We start from the raw sequence: 18,620 nt of genomic DNA on the forward strand, positions 1-18,620 counted from the left end.
ATAGGCTTATGGTTTCCCTTGTATGTAACAATTTTCTTTTCTCTTACTGCTTTTAAAATTCTTTATCAGTGCTTTTTCTCATTTTAATTAGTGTGTGTCTTGATGTAGATCTCCTGAGGTTGATTTTATTGGAGGATTTCTGTGCCTCCTGGATATGAATTTGTTTCCTCCCCCAAGTCAGAAAGTTTTCAGCTATTATTTCTTCAAATAATGTTCTGCCCCTTTTCTCTTTTCTTCTTCTGGGATCCCTATAATGCAAATGTTATTACACTTGATGTAGTCAACTGAGTTCCCTATATTTATTCTCATTTTTGCATATTTTTTTCTTTTACCTGCTCAGTTTGAATACTTTTTTATTACTTTGTCCTCCAGGTGACTGATTTGTTTGTTCTTCTACTTCTTCTAGCCTGCAATTTATTCCATTTAGTATAATTTTAATTTCATTTATCATGTTCTTCATATCTGATTGGTTCTTTTGTATCTCTCAGTTAAGGGTCTCACCGATGTCCTCCACTCTTTACTCAAGTCTGGTGAGTGTCTTTATGATCATTACTTTAAATTTTGTATCAGGCATATTACTTATCTTTGTATTCCTTAGTTCTCTTGCTGTGATTTTTGTCCTGTCTTTCTTTGGTAACATATCCCTCTATTTCCTCATTTTGTGTAACTCTCTGTGTCTGTTTCTCTGTGTTAGTGAGGTCAGCAACATCTCTTGCTCTTGAAAGTAGTAGGTAAGTTGCTTACTGTGTTTTTTAAGTTTATTTATTTATTTTGAGAGAGAAGGAGGGAGAGCATGTGCATGCGTGGGAGGGAGGGACAGAGAGAAAGGGAGAGAGAGAACCCAAGCAGACTCCATTCTGTCAGCACACAGCCTGACTCAGGGCTCGATCTCATGATCTGTGAGATCATAACCTGAACCGAAATCAAGATGCTTAACTGACTGAGTCACCCAGGCGCCAGAGGGTGCACACTTTTAACAAGGTGGTGCTAGTCCTCTTCCACAGAGGGTTATGCAGCTGCTGCTGAGATTAGAGCAGCCAGGGCCTGTCAGCAAAGGATGCATGAGTAGGGGGTACAGTTTTAACAAGAGGTTCATATCCTCTGTGAGGGTGTCCAGCCACCACCACAGGACTGAAGCCCTGCATCTTGTGCACTTGGAAAACTCAGTGTTGGCAAGATTTGTGCATGTCTTCTGGCAGAGGGGACCTCCAGTGCTAGGACTGAAGCAGACCTATCTGGAGGAGGGAGGGCGTGGTGTAAGCAAGTCAGTTAGTGAATGCCAAACTGCACTGGTTCCTGGAAGTGGCTGTGTCTTATTCTGGATGGTAGGGGAAGGAAATGGTGCCCGCTAGCTCCCTTATTCCTGGAGAAGTCCCTCAGGGAACTCTGATATTCGTAAATAACTCTCCCTACTGTATGCCCCAGGTGATTTTCAAACTGTTGCTTCTGTGCTGTATCTCTGAGGACTATTTGTTGTGCTTTCTCTTTAAGGGTGGGGACTCAGTTTCCTGTCATCCTCCAGGCTCTCCTAGAGCCACATCCTCTGATTTTTAAAGTTCCAGGCTTTAAGTCCAGCTCGGTGTAAGAACTTAGGTAATTTGGCCCTCTCTGATTTTCATAGTCAAATGCTATTTGCATTCACCTTCCCTGTTCAGGCTTCCCAGAGTGACAGTTTGTTTCTCACCCCTCTCCAATCTGTGGCTCCTTCCTTCTGGTGGCCAGACCCATGGAGTTCTGCTCCCCACCACATCTCTGTCCTCCTACCTCTTTAAGTGTTGTCTTTACTCTACATTTAGTTGTGGAGTTTGTACTGCAAGTCTTTGGGTCCTTTACTGGGTTATTTACATTGATGTGAGTGTTATCTTGTTGTGTTCCTGGGACGAGTTGAGTTTAGGGTCCTCCTACTCCACCATCTTCCCAGGAAGTCCCTGTTTCAGTGTTTTATTTTTACTTATTTTTTTTAACTGGAAAATTTTATTGCACTTAGCATCTTTAGTATTTGCATGCCTCCTTGGCAGGGCTATAGTATAAGTAGGGGATAAAGGGTCATAATTTGGGAAGGAAAGGAATAAGTTTTTGGCAAAACACCATCAAGAGTATTATTTTTATATTTGTTTAGATACATTGATATAGATATAAATGATACAGATACAGCTATATAGATAGATAAAATCATGCAATAGAATTACTTCCTTCCTCTCTTCTTTCTTCCCTCCATCCCTTAGTCCTTCCTTCCTTCCTTCCTTCCTCCCTTCCTTCCTTCCTTCCTTCCTTTCTTCCTTTTGCCCCTTCCTTTCTATCTTCCTTCCACAAATATTTGAGAGCCTCTTATGTGTCAGACAATATTTTAGGCACTTTGAATACATCAATCAACAATGCAAAGAACCATGAACATCTGGGCTCAAACCCAGCACTAATCTAGGAGGTCTGTTTTCTCTTTGGGCTTCTGAGGTATGCAAATCTGTATATTTTTGCCTTTCAGCTCTATTGGTCATTTTTACACTTTTAAGTGATGTAGAAGCTTTATTTTTCAATAACAAAACATAAAAATTTGAAATGCCTCAAAATGAATCTATCCAGTAGTGTCTAGTACATAGCAAAGAGGGTGTTGTGGATAGAGAAAACAAGGTCAAAATGGCAAATGTGATTAAGTTCATGTTGTGTCCTGAAAGTTCAAGTATTCTAGGTTGGCCGAAGCACAGGAAATAGTAGAGTTCTAGTAGAGTTAAGTCTGCAAAAGTAGATTGTGCCACAATATATATACATTGCTGCTTTGGTGATCAGTTTCAGGTTAAGAACATTTCTTTTTTTTTTTTTTTAAGTGGGTGAAATATTTCTATTAATTAGTATTGCTTCAATTTCATTTACTCAACAGTCTTTCCTGTGCAAACTTTGCAGAGGTAAATATCCACCTTATACTGTGGGAATTGCTGAAATTATGAATAAGATTTTTATAAAATATAATGATCCCTGAATTCAGCTTACTCTAAGTATACATTAAACCCACAGAGATTTATTCCACTTATTTTCATACTGATAAATTCCAAGTATTTCTACCATTCTATATGTAACTGGACAAATACCACCAATTTCATGTAGAAAAATGAAACCTTAGTGTTAGAATTTTTTCACCCAAATATTCTTATCAGATTTCTCTTTCTACAGAGAATAAGAAAAAATAAACCGTAAAACATAATTATCATTTTGTTTTTGTTGTCCGATTATATTAGTTCCACTAAATGCATTTTATATTTCAACTTGTTTCTGACACTTTAAACCTCAGTGGGTGGACAGGTCAAGTGCTTATTTTCACATTGCCTAGGTTGGACATGAAAAGAACCATCTCAGCTATAATAATTAATGAGAAAGTATTAGTGGATCATTGTTGTCATTCATATAGTTTGTGTAATATTAATAAATGAGAAGACATTCCTTAGGAGAGGTTGAACTAGAGGTCTGTCTTAATAGGAATAAAATTGTATTTGAAGTTCATTTAAATGAACATTTTAGGACAAGCAATTAGAAATATCTCTGGGCAGAACATACAAAAGGTATTAGTTTGCTAAAGATCCATCATAACTCTTACTCTGATATTCAGGCAGGAGGCAGTGCCCATTCCTCTTAAGACTGTGCTTCTACTTTCTGCTGAGACCATTAAAATTTCTAGAGATATTTATAGCAGAGAAGATTAAAGGCAATGGCAAAACCAGGAGTCACTAAAGGATAATGACGTGGGCATTGGAAAGATACACATGATAGACCAGGTTGGGTAATGATGGAACACTTCAAACTACTAATGCGTAGTGAAGGCAGTAACAAAAAGTGAAATATAATATATGGAATAAAGTGAAACAATCTGAACTCATAATTAAATAATTACACAGAATTTATAAATAATTCTTGACTTCACAACCTCTGTGAGTGTGTGTGTGTGTGTGTGTGTGTGTGTGTGTGTGTTTTCGTTTTGATTTGATTTGATTTGTTTGCTTTGTCTATTTTGATTTTTTTTCATGACTTTTTCTCTTGCATAAAAGATCCTAGTACATCTTTCTCTGTCTTTCAAAAATAGCTTTATATAGAAGCTTTCAGGGAAATCTAGTCTTTCTCAAACAGGTAATTTTAATAACCTAATTAGATTGTCTGAGTGCTTCACTGTTACAATGATAGACAATATATAAACAACCCAGGCTGTCACCTGAACACTCAGCATAGCTGAATTTGCATTTGAATAGTTGCCAGAATGTATTTTTTGCTTTTGGATACACTGCATCATGCATTCTTTTAGTCTTTTGTAAAAGCAAAATCTGCAGCAAAATTGCAGAAAGCCTTGTTAATTCATTTTTTAATGAATAATGCCCTTTGGCATTCTCTTTGATAGTCATGGTTTGCTTCAATGAACAGCGTACACTTCTCTTTTTGGATTACTACAGCCCTTTTCAAGCTTGAATATGCCTTGGGGGTAAAATGGAGGGTTATCCATTTGTACACAGGAGGGAAAGTACTTAGATGAATACCAAAATAGAAGTATTGGGGTGCATAACAAATTTGCTTAGTGGAGATTGAGGGCTAAATAAGTTTGCCCATGGAATAATAGTTTAATAGGATGTGTAGATCAATGTTATGCCTTCACATACAATGTGAATTAAATAAATCAAGTAGTTTCCCAGACAACATAACAAATAGTAATTTCCAACCTATGTTTGGGGTTCGTTTTTATTATTTTTATACTTTTATTAGCCTAAATTCAAGTCATTTTTAATAAATATTCATTGAATGGCTATGAGGGTCCAGTTACTGTGCAAATAACTGAGGATATAGGCAAGCATGAAATGCAGTCTTTAACTTTGCGATTATCAGAAGAGAAAGAGAAGTTTCTAGCTAACTATGATGCAATGTGATAAGCAGCATAATAGAGACATTAACAAGCACAATCATAATTAAATGGAAAGAGCAAATCCTTTGCACAGAGGGACAGCTGGACAGATTATATAAAACAGGCAGCATTTGAACCGAGAATTGAAGTACTAGTTGACTTGTTGCAGGTGCAAAGGGATGTCAGAGCATTTTCGCAGGGGCAGCATTACAGGTAAGATCACTGGGTAAGGGAAAATGCTTGGGTGATGATGAGGATGAAGGTAAGGAAGGTCTGGAGAAGTGCTGAGGAGTGGCCAGAGATGAAGCTGGGAGAGTAAGATGTCAGTTTCTCCTTATATCTGTGTTTGGAGAAATAGCCCACCTCAAGATCTGACAATCTGGGATCCGTGAGGATCCCTGGAACAATTTATGTATGTTCATCCATTTCTTAAAACAGCTGTCATTGAATACCTGTGACTATTTTGAGAATTTGGAATCAGAATATAGTTTTAAATTAGTTCCTGATCATTATTCTTTTTTTTTATTATTTTTCTATTATTAGGTGTGTGATATTTTAAGGGTAGCAGCAATATAAGCAAAAAAGATCAAAATTACATAAATTCAATAGAATTTATAGGAGTAAAGGGAAAGATTCCAGTTTCATCAAAATGTTCAATCAAGGACAGGGGATTCCATTACCAATTAAGTTTGGGAGACTAAATAATAAATTACCTTTTACAAGAGTCACATTCAGAGTGAAGTCTTTTTATTTTTTTAAAATTTTTTAATGCTTATTTATTTTTGAGACATTGAGTACAAGCTGGGGAGGGGCAGAGAGAGAAGGAGGCACAGAATTTGAAGCAGGCTCCAGGCTCTGAGCTGTCAGCACAGAGCCTGATGTGGGTCTGGAACTCATGAGTTGAGCCGTGAGGTCATGATCTGAGCCGAAGTCGGATGCTTAACCCACTGAGCCACCCAAATCCTGAAATAGGGATGCCTGAGTGTGTCAGTCAGTTGGGTATCTGACTTCGGTTCAGGTCAAGATCTCACACTCTATAGGTTTGAGCCCCATGTTGGGCTCTGTGCTGACAGATTGGAGCCAGGAGCCTGCTTCGGTATCTTCCTCTTTCTCTGTCCCTCAACCCCTCACTCTCTGTCTCTCTCTGTCTCTCAAAAATGAATAAGCTCTAAAATTTTTTTTTAATTTCTGAAATTGACAATCTTGTTTAATTTGTTAAATTTACTTTTTGAGCAAATATGTTATATATGTATTACATATATGTATATTAACATTCTATGGGACTAATTTATCAAACTTACTTATATTTTGGTGGGGTACCTGTGTGGCCCAGTCGGTTAAGTTTACAGCTTTGGCCCAGGTCATGATCTCATGGTTCATGAGTTCAAGCCCTGCATTGGGCTCTGTGCTCAGAGTGCAGAGCCTGCTTGGGATTCCCTCTCCCCCTCTCTCTGCCCCTTCTCCCCCACTCTCTCTCAAAATAAATAAATAAACTTAAAAATATATCTAAAAAAACCCCAAAACTACTTATGCTTTGGGAACATATAATTTTGGAACAAAAGTTATATATATACTTTTGGAACAAAATATACTTTTTGGAATATGCAGGATACTATACATATTTCAAAAGTGAGTTGTAGATAGCAGGGATGTACAATGTACCAAACACCTAAGTGACCCACAAACCAGTCCTTTGTGTGTTTTTTCTCAAGTCCATTACTTGCCTGTTGGGTGCTGGGCTCTGTGTAAAGAGTGCTGACTATAGGCTACATTTTCCAGGGTCCTGTGGCAGCAGATGTGTGGCTGAGTTAAGCCAATAGGAAGCAGTGGTGACCCAAGGCATTCCATCTCCTTTCTCTGGCAGTTCTTATATCCACCTTGGCCCCAGCTCTCACTAAATAGGCTCTAAGTTGTGCCAGCAGACTCTAGCTTACCCATTCCCTAGGTGCCCATGTTATCACCTCCTCGCTTTATAATACCCTTAGAGTTTGTGGTGTCACCTGCTGTTGCTAATAATAGATCATCCTCAGTTTGACTTCACAGCTCTTCCATTAAAATTGTGTAAAGCTCCTATTTCACACATTTTGAGAGAAATTTCTCTTTCTCTTGGTGGACCCTGACTAATATAGCATCTTAAAAATTTCTTCAACAGATACTAGATTTGCACAATTATTTTAAAGTTTATTACTATTATACTTTTTTAAATTAAAAAATGAGAATCTAGAATCTATAATTCTAAGTTTTGCTGAATTCAAGGACAGTGCTTCTGCACACTAAAAATGGCATTTTTCAATGGCCGTCTCTACAGAAACAAAGAGAAATGGAAAATGAATAAAAGTGTGCTTGAACTCACAAGTGATTTCACTCATCTCCCTCATTACCAAGACACATTGTAAATCTCATTAAAATTCAAGTTTTAGAATCTTACCTTTATGGTCTCCTTCAGTAGCATCCACAATCTCCCACCTCCATTTTAAGAGTCAGAATGGAAGGACATTTTCTCCTCCTAGTTCAGGATTTTAAGCTGCCAGTTCCACCTAAAACTATGTGGCAAGTTGATTGAAGCTATATTTTTAGTACTCTGATAGATACAGTGTTGATACATACCTTGCTAGTTCTCCTTATACTTAGAGATATTTATGTAGTGTTCTCTTCCATGTATTTTCTCACTGCTACTCAATGGCATAATTAAAATGTCAACAATCATGTCTTTTACAATAGACAATATTCCTGGAAAGTTGGACTTAATAAGAATAATATCTTCAGTACTTAATACAAAGTCTCTACTTCTTTATCTCTCTCTCTCCATGTCTGATAATAGTTATCCACATTGTCTCTTTCTTTTCTCTTGTAGTTTAACAATTTAATAGTGATGGTGGTATATTGTTTCTTTTGCAGAAACTGTAGACAAAATGCTTTTCACTGATATCAAATCTCAAAACAGTGACTTCAATGATATGTTTTGAACAGGAGACATTCACTGAAAAAATAGCTGTGTTTTAGATAGGTGACTTTTATATAAGTTTTGATAGATTTATTTTTTTAACATTATTTTCAGAGAACAGTAAACTTTGAAAAACATGTCAGAACACCACTGATTTTTATTTGTCAGTTTCTTAGTCATTGAACAAGGCTATATTTTATAGGATTGAAAGTTCTTTAATTTTCTTTAGTAACACTTAGTTTTCTCAACATTTACTGTTACCTAAACTTTTGTGAGAAGTAGAAGATGCACACATGAGATTGACCAACCCTAAAGCAAAAGTTGTTAAGCATGCACAGGTTATCAATCAGGTTTCAGTTAAGGGAACTCCAAACATTGGCAAAGATGGAATATAAGCAGAAATGGAGGCCAGAAAAAGAGAATCTAGTTGAAATTTGACAAAGGAAAATGTGTCTAAAGTTGACATAATTTCAATATTTTGATTGAACTACCCTTTCCAATGTTCATTCCCACAGAAGGTCTTATGTAAATAAGAAAACACACAATGGGAAGCAATGAAGCCACGTGGTTTTACAGACACAATCAAGCAGTATTATTCTTAGGGTCCTAATAAGTTACATCCTAAGATGAATAATATGCATTGTAAGCCCTTAAACTTATTTTTAATAATCTGTATGCACATGTGTTCATGTTTTACAAGGTGATAGGAGCAAATTGACATCAAATAGACTACTTTGGTCTTTAGGGAGGTATTAGATAAATTTTCTTATTTAATGGAGTTAATGAATTATAATTTCAACTATATTTGTACCTATATTTTGTAAATACAGCATGTACTTTAAGGATGTGCCTATATGGTAAATTTTAAGCAATAATTTATTCAGTGTAATGAAATGGAAATAAAAGTGATTCTCCAACCAGAGAGGAATCTATCTAATGTTCAGCAGAGGGTAATGAAAACACCTCAAGTGACATATGCTGAACTCATGTCTGAACTCTAGCATTTACTGTATATATCACTTTGAATATGTGGTTTACACTCCTTGAACATGTTTACACTTTGGAGATCATTTAACTCATGTTTTCACTTTGAATATCATCTTCCTCTTAGGAGGAATATTAGATCATTAGAATATTAGAGGAAGTAATATAAGTTATGGGACTCAAATAAACTAAAATATGTTTTTAATCCTTTTTTATTCACATTACATACACTCAATGCAAGGTGTTCTCCAGTACACTTACACAAATGGGCTTTGTGGCTTTGACAACCTTAAAATTCTTAGATATTGCTAAATCACAATAATTAAAATATTACATAAATATATGTTTAGAAGCCATATTTAATCTAAAAGAAATATAGCAATTTATTCTTAGATGTTACTTTTCAAAATAGTGTTCATTTTCTTCTTACTATTTCTCAATTAAGTATTTAATAATAAATGTGTTCTTGACATTGAAATCAACATGAGTATTTATTTTATATAATAAATTGTGGGCCATTTTGATGGATTTTATACTTCTTTAGAGATATAGATTTGTACATTTGTGTGAAAATAGAGCCTGTAAAAATAAGTGTTGATAGGGCTCATGCAGTAAGATCTGATGGAAGGATTTTATTAAAATAAAACAGCTATGCTCTATTTGGTTTGCAACATCTCCTCCAAGCCTAAACCAAGCTGGATACAATTTTGAATATACTCCAAAACTAATAAACAGAATTGGAAGATGCAGAGGGATTATGGGAAATCAAACAATATCTTTCAAATGTTGTAATAACTAAAATGAAAACACTCCATATACTAATAATGAAAGTTATCTTTTAGAATTCTCAACACCCTAGGTTTGGAAAGTAATCAGAATAGTTGCCCCTGTTGAATAAATTTTTCTTTTATACAAGTGTTGTCTGAAAGGAACCTTTTCACAAACAAATAAACAAACCTGAGCTCAGTTAAACCATTCAAGGTCCATATGTAGCATGATAAATGACAGAAGAATTAATGCTTATAAATTGCATTATAGACACTAATGTTAAACCGCACACCAACTATAGGAGGGTTTTTTTTTGTTGTTGTTATTTTTGACTAAATGCATGGACAAATTAAGTCATGCACTTGCTGAAGATTTGCTCAAGCTCAAAAACCTAAATAGTAGGAGATAGAATTTAAACCCAGGTTTCTGGTACCAAAACTTGTACAGTTAGTAACTCTCAAAGCTGTCACTGTAGTTCACAGGTTAACTTTAGCCAAATTGCTTCCTTATTGATTATTTTAATGTATGGAGATAGGAGATACTCACTTTAATGATATCTGTGTGATAAACGAATAAAAGAAAAGAGAAACAGTGGGGCCTAGAGATTTATTTTATTTTATAATGAAAGAAACAATGTCGGAACAAATGCAATCATTAAGCAGGAGGAATATTGATTTTTACTACTTTCAGGCAAATTTACAAATACCAAATACCTTCTATGTGTGTAACTTATGCTGGATACACCTGACTCAAATTCAAGCTTCCTTATGTGTCATTGTGGTAGGACTTAAATGTATTTTTTAAAAGTGACAGTATACAAAGCAGGATTCCATTATGATGAAAAAGGACAGATTAACTATAAATCCTCTAGAAATTTGGAGGAAAGTAACATTACTACATGATAATAGAACAAACAAATGAAATTACTATGAATTGAACTCTGAATAATCTGCAGGATTCAACTTGATAACGAGGATGAGGTTATATTTTTTTTTTTTTTTTTTTTTTATTTTTAACATTTATTTTTGAGACAGAGAGAGACAGAGCTTGAATGGAGGAGGGTCAGAGAGAGGGAGACACAGAATCTGAAACAGGCTCCAGGCTCTGAGCTGTCAGCACAGAGCCCGACGCGGGGCTCGAACTCACGGACCGCGAGATCATGACCTGAGCCATAGAAGTCGGCCGCCCAACTGACTGAGCCACCCAGGCGCCCCTAGGATGAGGTTATATTTTTGAGTGAGATGGCTATTGAAGCGAGACTTTGACTTCAGACTTCTGGGTAGGTATAGAGGGGTAAGCTGAAGAGAAGTGATGAAGAATAAGCCACTGTACCATGCCTGGTACAAAATAAAGGCTCAATCAACATTTGTCGAATTGGAGCATGAAATATCTACAGTAAAGATTTAAAACCGTTTCAATAAATTAATCAGATTGTAGGATCCACAGAATACTGTGACAGCGACTAGGTCTGAACTAGCTAAAGGGGAAGAAGACCTGAGAACCTATAGGTCATCATAAGTCATAGAAAGGCTAAAAAGACTGAGAGATCAAAATCTTTAACTAGTTGGCAGTGAGGAACTATCCATGTTTTAGATTAGATTTTAGAAAGGCAGACCTTGTGATTACTTTTAGGTCAAGAATTCATTTGAAAATTTGATATTTTATTGAAAGCTAAGGAACATTTATCCTCAAAGTAACGTATGCATTTATGCAACAAGTTTCCTGTTATCTTACAGGAGCTCATGGATACTTAAAACCCAAGTTAATAAATTTTTTTTACAGAATCAAGTATGTTTGGTGTGGACTGAAGTAGAAATGAGATGAGACTCTAGCAATTCAGGTGTAAGTTGTTAAATATGTATTAGGATGGTGAACATAAGAATGGAAATGAATGGGGGTGCCTGGGTGGCTCAGTCAGTTAGGTGTCTGACTTCTGCTCAGGTCATGATCTCATAGTTCGTGGGTCTGAGCCTCGCGTCAGGCGCTGTGCTGACAGCTCAGAGCCTGGAGCCGCTTTCAGATTCTGTGTCTCCCTCTCTCTCTGCCCCTCTCCTGTTCACGCTCTGTCTCTATCTCAAAAATAAATAAACATTAAAAAAAAAAAAAAGAATGGAAATGAATGAATGGATTTTAGATTCAAGAAGGAAGGATCCACAAGACTGGGTCTTTTTATATTTTTTAATTAAATTAATATTTTAAAGCTGATTTATGTCATAGTTTAGCCAGTGTGTTTTCATTTCATCTATTGAGTAATCTCATGTTCATTAACACATAGAGTCTTAGGTATTATTTAACTTTTCCAAAAAATGAGAATTTTTTGTGCAGTTTTTTTTAAGTATAAGAAAACTAGAGCTCGTATGCATTTAATTATTGTAATATCAATCTTCCCAACACCAAACCTCATGACTTTTCCACTTAAACTCTACTGTCTAAAATACCAACTCATCTATTCCTTGATCGATTAAGTCACATATATATATGTATATATGTATATATATATAAATTATAAGAGGATTTATGAAATCATGATAAAGATGTGGTAGGAAGAAAAGAAATTAAGACTCCATATTATGACCATAAAGCAATGCAAGTTTTCCTCACAATTTCTGTAGGTCACAAAATCTAGGCACAGTGTGACTGGATTTTCTGCTCAAGTACCTGTTGGCTCAAAGTCTTGAGGTCTTCCTGGATGAAATATGAAATTGGCCCCTGTTTACAGAGGGCAGGAGAAGCCAAAGAAAGAAGCAGGCCACTCCAGACTTGTGACAGTTAAACAAGCAAGGGAACTTATACCAGCGCTTGTCTTGGATGGCTGCAAGATGAGTAGATCTGTACCCTGGCCCACCAGAATATTAAAACTTTATATAGAAGCTTTAACTGAGTTTAAGTCACATACTCAGGCAAGGTAGTCTCATCAACACATTACTTTCTCAAGACTACATCCTTGAAAATGGCTCCTACTGTGGGAACAATGGGCAGAATGCACATTACAATGACAGGGTGGGTGGTTAAAGATCCTTGGATTGCCTGGATTTAGCTCAGGGGTCCTACTGGTGGTCATATCCTCTGGATAACTCTTCCAACAATGTCATTAGGCTAAAATCAAGGCCAACAGTGTAGAATTAATTTCATTGTGGTTATAGGAGTGGACTTTCCATTTTCCTGCTAGCTCTGAACCAGGTCTCACTCTGAATATCTATAAACCACAGTTAGTACTTGCCATGTGATCCCCGTAGGCATTTACAGCATGGATGTTTGTTTTCTCACATGCCAGTTTTTGACAGACTGCACTTCTTTGACATCTTCTGTGACCAGCCAGAGAAAACTTTGTGCCTTAAAGAGCTCATGCAGTTAGGTCAAGCTCACCCAGATAACTTCCCTAATTTAAGGTCAACAATTTAGGACATTAATTCTATCTACAAAATTTCTTCAAGTAGTACTTAGATTAGCATTTGATTGAGTAACTGGGAGAAAACGTGTCTTAGCAGGGAATGGGAATCTTGGGGGTCATTTAGAATGCTGACTTCTATACCCCCTAGACTTTCTCAACCCTAGAATAACAACAGTTCACCCTAGAATAACAACAGTTCAGTAAATAGATAAGTACAATAACATTTAACATTTTTATCTTTTTTTAAGAAATAATTGAGGCACCTGGGTGGCTCAGTCAGTTGAGTGTCCGACTTAGGCTCAGGTCATAATCTCACAGTTAGTGGGTTTAAGCCCCTGCATTGGGCTCTGTGCTGACAGCTCAGAGCCTGGAGCCTGCTTCAGATTCTCTGTCTCCCTCTCTCTCTCTGTCCCTACCACTCTCATGCTCTGTCTCTCTCTTTCTCTTTCAAAATTAAATAAACATTTAAAAAATTTTCTAAAAATAAATAAATAAGAAATAATCAACTAATTTATTAATACTTATATTGTTTTAATAACTTGTTTCCAACATTGATAATGAGCTTTTTGAAGAGAGAAAATGTGTGTTCTGTATTAAATATTCCCAAGTAGCATAATGTCCAGGAAATAAAAGATACTCAGCATTAATTAATGGAAATCATACTTAATACAAATAATTTCAAAATAGTTAAAGCACTTATTCATGCACCTCACTGTGGACAACCACCCTACTCTGAGAAGATGGTTTTATAGAAAGTATGAAGCTTGTGGGTCCATTTCTGGGTTTTCTATTCTATTCCATTGATTTATGCACTATTTTTGTGCCAGTAACATACTCTCTTGATGACCACAACTTTGTAGTATAGCTTAAATCCAAAATTGTGATGCCTTCAGTTTTGTTTTTCTTTTTCAGGATTACTTTGACTATTCAGGGTCTTTTGGGGTTCCATACAAATTTTAGGATTGTTTGTCCAGCTCTGCAAAAACTACTGGTGGTATTTTAAAAAAATGTTTTAATGTTTATTTTTTAGAGAAAGAGCATGAGAGGGGGAGGGGCACAGAGAGAGGGAGACACAGAATCCAAAGCAGGTTCCATCCAGGCTCTGAGCTGTCAGTATAGAGCCCGATGCGGGGCTAGAACTCATGGACCATTAGATCATGACCTGAAGCAAAGTCATATCCTTAACTGACTGAGCCACCCAAGCACCCCTATTGGTGGTATTTTGATAGGGATTGCCTAAATGTGTAGATTGCTTTAGGTAGTATATACATTTTAACAATGTTCCTGCAATCCGTGAGCATGGACTGCTTTTTCATGTCTTTGTGTCCTCTTAAATATCTTTCATAAGTGTTCTATAGCTTTCAGAGTATAGATCTTTTACCTTTTTAGTTAGGCTTATTCCTAGGTATTTTATTGTTTTTGGTGTAATTGCAAATGGGATCAATTCTTTGATTTCTTTTTCTGCAGCTTCATTATTGGTGTATAGAAATGCAACAGACATCTGCATGTTGATTTCATATCCTGTGACTTTGCTGAATTCATGTGTTAGTTATGGTAATTTTTTGGTGGAGTCTTTCAGGTTTTCCACATAGAATATCATGTCGTCAGCAAACAGTGAAAATTTGACTTATTTCTTGCCAATTTGCCCATCATTTCTTTTTGTTGTCTGATTGTGGAGACTAAGATTTTCAGTTCTATGTTAAGTAGTAATAGTGATAGTGGGCAACTTGTCTTGTTCTTGACCATAGGAGGGGAGAGGCTCTCAGTTTTTCCCCATCGAAGATGATATTAGCTGTGGATCTTTCATATATGGCCTTTATAACAATGAGGTATGTTCCATCTATCCCTACTTTGTTGAGGGTTTTTATCAAGAATGGATGCTGTACTTTATTCAGTATCTATTGAAAGGATCATATGGTTCTTATTCTTTCTTTTATTAATGTGGTGTATCACATTGATTGATTTGTGAATATTGAACCAGCCCTGCAGCCCAGGAATAAATCCCACTTGATCATGGTGAATAATTCTTTCGATGCACTGTTGAATCTGATTTGCTAATACTGTATCTTGAGGTTGTTTGCATCCATGTTTATCAGAGGTATTGGCCTTTACCTCTCCTTTTTGGTGGGTTCTTTGTCTAGTTTTGGAATGAAGGTAATTCTGACTTTTTAGAATGAGTTTTGAAGTTTTCCTTTCATTTCTATTTGAGAATAGGTATTAACTCTTCCTTAAATGTCTGGTAGAATTCCCCTGAGAAGTCATCTGGTCCAGGACTCTTATTTGTTGGGAGATTTTTGATCACCAACTCAATTTCTTTGCTGATTATGGGTCTGTTCAAATTTTCTGTTTCTCTCTGTGTCAGTTTTGGTGGTTTGTGGTCAACTAATTTTTGACAAAGTAGGAAAGAATACCCGATGAAAAAAAGACAGTCGTCTCAACAAATGGTTTTGGGAAAACTGGATGGCAACATGCAGAAAAATGAAACTGGACCACTTTATTACATAATACACAAAAATAAACTCAAAATGGATGAAAGACCTAAATGAGAGACAAGAAACCATCAAATTCCTTGAAGAGAACACAGGCAACAACCTCTTTGACCTCGGTCAGAGCAATTTCTTACTAGACACATGGCTGAAGGCAAGAGAAACAAAAGGAAACATGAACTAAAGATACACAAACTTCTGAACAGGGAAGGAAACATTCAACACAACTAAAAGAATGGGAGAAGATATTTGCAAACAACCTATCTGATAAAGGGTTACTATCCAAAGTGTATAAAGAACTTATCAAAGTCAACACCTAAAAAGCAAACAACCCAGTTGAGAAATGGGCAGTAGACATGAATAGACACTTTTCCAAAGAAGACATCCAGATGGGTAAAAGACACATGAAAAGATGCTCAACGTCACTCATCATCAGGGAAATACAAATCAAAACCATGAGGAGATATCACCTCACACCAGTGAGAATGGCTAAAATTAACAACACAAAAAGCAACAGCTGTTGATGAGGATGTGGAGAAAGGGGAACCCTCTTGCACTGTTGGTGGGAATGCACACCAGTGCAACCACTCTGAAGAGCACTATGGAGGTTTCTCAAAAAACTAAAAAATAGAACTACCCTACAATCTAACAATCACACTATTGGGTATTAAACAAAAGGATATAAAAACACAGATACAAAGGGGTGCATGCACCCCAATGTTTATAGCAGCATTATCAACAATAACCAAACTATAGAGAGAGCCCAAATGTCCATTGATTGATGAATGGATAAAGAAGATGAACACACACACACACACACACACACACACACACACACACACACACACTGGAATATTTCTCATCTGTCAAAAAGAATGAAATCTTGCCATTTGCAATGACATGGATGGAGCTAGAATGTATTATGCTAAGAGAAATAAGTCAATCAGAGAAAGACAAATACCACATGATTTCACTCGTGTGGAATCTAAGAAACAAAACATATGAACATATAGGAAGTGGGGGGAAAGAAAGAGAAGAGAGGGAAAGAAACCACAAGAGACTCTTAACGATAGCGTACAAACTAAGAGTTGATGGAGGGAAGTGGGTGGGAGATAATCTAGATGGTTGATGGGTATTTAGGAAGGCATTTGTTATGATAAGCACTGGGTTTTTATATTTGTGATGAATCACTGAATTCAACTCCTGAAACCAATATTGCACTTTATGTTAGCTGAAACTTAAATAAAAGAAGAAAGTGTGAAACTTAAGAATGCTGTAAATTATATACAACATTCAATCTTACTTTGCAGAACCTATATTCTTTGTATAGTCGCTTAGGAAGTGGTACTTTGTGTATTAATTTTAGAATAGAGCTTTCTCACCAAGGAAACATTTGGATATGTTTTTTAAAATGTCAATAGTACAAGCGAAAATGTCATGTCACTTTTTAATCTTTCCCTCCACTTGACATCCAGAAAAGACCCAAAAAAGCAGGCAAGAGATAAAAGGAAGAGATGGCTTTGAGCCACTCCCACTCTTTAACATAGGGCTCTCACTGCCACAGCTTCACCAAACACAGGTACAAGTGTTTATATGTCATGAATTCTATCACCATTTGCCCCTAATCTTTATTTCTCTTTACTAAGAAAACTGGATGAACAAATGGAAAATATAGAATCATATAGACAAATACTTATTAATATCTTTACTTAAATAATCCATACTGTGTCTGAATACATTACGAAGGGAGTTAAATCACAACTTTTAAAGAGTTATTGACTAATACTGAAAACTGGACAAATCAAGTGAAATATTTTTTTACATTTCTTCCTTCTAATACATGCTTTTTTAAAAATTACTGAGCACAAATTAATAGAGGCATTAATAAAAAACTATATTGTGTAGGTATTTTTTTTCTTTTTCTTAGCCAAAGTCTCATTATAGCTTGCATTTTCACACCCAGAAATAAAAATTTGAATGCCTAATAGGATCTCCTCTAGCTGCTGATAATTAAATTTCAACCTCACCTGTGTTCAGTCTTCAGTTTTAATATAGTTTTGGGCTAATAATAAGGCACAATTTTTTTGTACTTTTTCTTGAATTTTCTAGGAATTATGGAAATTTTGCTCAGATAAATGAAAATAGGTAAATTTAAGTCTTTAATTTGAATGTGAAACAAATTCTATACCTATTAAAGAAAACACTTTAAATTTCTCATTAGGGTACAATATTTAGCTTCCATGGAACAGTACTAAATAACCTTTAGAATGTTTGGATCCAGGGGTGCCCAGGTGGTTCAGTTGGTTTTGTGTCCAACTTCAGCTCAGGTCATGATCTCACTGGTCATGAGTTCGAACCCCGCTTTGGGCTCTGTGCTGACAGCTCAGAACCTGGAGGCTGCTTCGGATTCTGTGTCTCCCTCTCTCTCTGCCCCTCCTCCACTCACATTCTGTCTCTCTCAAAAATAAACAAACATTAAAAAAATTAAAAAATGTTTTGATCCAAATGCTTTCTTGATGATAAAAGTAAAAATGTTTATTTTATCTATTTTATTTTTAACAGCTCCTTTACTCTGTAGGGTGCAATTGTCTATCTTTCTTATGTTGTGAATAAAGGTAGAGTAATTTAATTTTAGGATAAGATGAGAGCATTTATAAAAAGGCAATAGGATTAAGTCTCCTCAGAGATTAATATAACTTTTATTTTGAAGTGGATAAACATCACAGTCTCCTTTGTGCATAATTATAAGGTTATATTAATAAGCCCATTTAAAAATAAATTAGTTTGAAAATAGACACCTTTCTATGCATTATATATGGGAATAAACACTGCTGCTACTATAGGCAAACACCAAGGGAGCAAATAAGAGCTGGAAAGAAAAACTAAGAAAGGGAGAGTAATGCCTAAAAAATGACAATGAATAACAGTGATGTTTAATATTTAAAAATTTTGATAACTCTATGTTGCAACAAACCAGATCCTATACTACCTTTGGGCATGCTGAATTTGTGCTATCAGCATCCCTCTCAAGCTGCTAGTACTCTCTTGCTTTGAATAGTTGGCCTCCTTTCCTTCATAAGGTATGGCAGATGGTGGCAAAGAATCCTTTCTGAGCTGAATGGACTCTATCCCTTGTCTTTAGATGATTATAATAACACATATTCACAAAGAGTT

This window comes from Panthera onca, chromosome B1 (genome assembly GCF_046562875.1).
Source record: "Panthera onca isolate mPanOnc1 chromosome B1, mPanOnc1 haplotype 2, whole genome shotgun sequence".
NCBI lineage: Eukaryota > Metazoa > Chordata > Mammalia > Carnivora > Felidae > Panthera > Panthera onca.